The 2,035-nt window shown below is 46.3% G+C and overlaps 1 protein-coding gene and 1 long non-coding RNA gene across 2 annotated transcripts in view; both read left to right on the top strand.

Annotated features, from left to right (window-relative positions):
- LOC106936862 (CUGBP Elav-like family member 1) overlaps window positions 1-2,035 on the top strand; it is a 71,626-nt gene that overhangs the window by 28,497 nt on the left and 41,094 nt on the right. The gene's annotated exons all lie outside the window — the stretch shown is intronic.
- The window catches only part of LOC106936864 (uncharacterized), a 4,889-nt gene continuing 4,092 nt past the window's right edge, over window positions 1,239-2,035 (top strand). Inside the window, exons 1-2 of the long non-coding RNA XR_001422242.1 lie at window positions 1,239-1,479; window positions 1,967-1,970. This is a non-coding gene — a long non-coding RNA (uncharacterized LOC106936864). The remainder of the gene's footprint in view (window positions 1,480-1,966; window positions 1,971-2,035) is intronic.

Below are 2,035 nucleotides of genomic sequence, written 5' to 3'. Positions count from 1 at the left end.
GATCTTAGCCTCTAACCGTATATCAGTTCATTGGTTTCAGTTATGGTGTTGGTAGGGATCGTTCTCAATGCTGCATTCACATCTTCAATGAGACTTTCTGATGGTACTTCACTCAGCCGTTGTAATTGGCATCGGGGTTGTCTGGTGTTCATTCGGGCCATGATTCTGTCTCTCAGGTCAGTTGCTGCCTCGTTCAGCTCAGATGGTTCGTTCATTACTGGGGCTACATACCCAGTCTCTGGGCGGGTAGTTGTAGTTAACTCCCTTCTGACCTGGCGTCCTGGCTCCTCCCCTTTGTGTTGTACCTCGTCAATCTCAAGTTGTGATAGCAGTTGCCGTTTGCGGATGTTGGAACACTGAGCTACTAGTTGTTTGGCAGTTAGTGTCGACTGGGGATGTCGAAGTAACCATGTTAGTCTTAACCAATGTTAAGACTATAGGCCGGTAGTCATTCAGGGTCGTCACTGTGGAGCACTTGGGGACAGGGACGATGGTGGCGGTCTTTAAGCAGGTGGGCACAGATAACAGTGACAGTGTGGTGTTGAAGATGTCTGTCAACACTAGGGGTTGAACGACTACATATTTTTTAAGGTTGACTACATCATGATAATAGTCGAGTCGATGTCGACTAGTCGCGGTGACGTCATAGTGTGGTAAGCGCAAAAACCTTAACAACTACTTGGAGGCTTTATCAGCTATTTTCACGGCAAATATTGACACCCCCTTCCCTTCTCCCGCTTTTACTAAGTCCAGAATGCAGAATTAAAAGAGCAATAAACAGATCATTCTTCGTGAGCAGCGGAGAAAAGTTCGTTGCACAAAGTCGGGTCTGACTTTTCTTTTTTTTTCTTTTTTCCAAACACCGGCTGATGCTGATGATCTCTGGATAGCTACTCGTATAGGAGTCAAATTATCACACTGACCACAATGGTGCTTTTGGAACATCACAAACTAAACTTATTATGAATGGATCCCGTTTGATTACAGTTGAATTCAGCGAAGCCTCCTGCTGCTGCTCCCCGATGCGCAGCAGGACGCTCTGCTGACTCAGAGTCGGTTCGGCTCTCTGAACCGACATGCAGACGGCGGCCGAGATCGCCTCTATCAGATCCTCAGACTTAGTTTCCAGATGTAGTCAAACCATAACTTTATAAGAGTGCAAAGATCTTATAAAGATCTTTGCACTCTTTAGAAGCATAAAGATCTAAAGAGCGTATTGAAGGTTAAAAGCTTCAATACGCAGGGTGATGCTGATCAGTTGGGGGTAGTTGAGGGATAAAAAAGATTGACATCATGACACGTTGTCGCACATTACTCCGGTAGTCTTTTTTTTTTTTTTAAGGAATTTTTCGGCACTAGTTTATTTCACAGCAATCTGACTGTAAGGGGGCAGAGAGAGCGGAGCAGGGGGAGAGAGGCATGGGCCCAGCGAATGGAGGACGGCAGTCGGACTCCTGACTACCGCGGGCTAAAGTCTCTGTATGCGGGGCACCATGCTAACCACCGCGCTGCTCAACGCCCCTATTGCGGTAGCCTATGCTACCGCAATAGGGGCGGTAGCATAGGCTACAAATTACAGTTTGTAACTGTAAATTACAAACTGTAATTTACAGTTTGTCTTTGTTAAATTATTTACATTTTTATATAATTTGAGCTTTCTGACGAACTCACCTAGTCCACTTTCTTTCATTTCCTTGGAAAAATCTGTTTAGTCATGTGATTGTGACTAGTCGACTAGCCCAGAAAAAAATCATTGCAGAAAAAAGAATCGACTAGTCGACTAATTGGTGCAACCCCTAGTCAGCACCTCAGACAGCTGATGTGAACAGTCTCTCAGTACTCGTCCTGGGATGTTGTCGGGGCCTGCAGCCTTTCGGGGGTTGATTTCCTGGAGGGACTTCTTCACATATGCTGTTGTCACACAGAGAGGCGTGTCACCAGGTGGTGGAATTACTCTGATGCTGAGGGAGGTTAGGATCCTTGACGCGGGCGTACAACCTGCAGTGAGGGGTCCATTGGACATTGTGCACCCCTG

Source organism: Poecilia latipinna, unplaced genomic scaffold, assembly GCF_001443285.1.
Source record: "Poecilia latipinna isolate Pla-1442-1.1 unplaced genomic scaffold, P_latipinna-1.0 Scaffold2229, whole genome shotgun sequence".
NCBI lineage: Eukaryota > Metazoa > Chordata > Actinopteri > Cyprinodontiformes > Poeciliidae > Poecilia > Poecilia latipinna.
The sequence above is the reverse complement of the archived record's forward strand: the minus strand, read 5'-3'. Positions and strand labels throughout refer to the sequence as shown.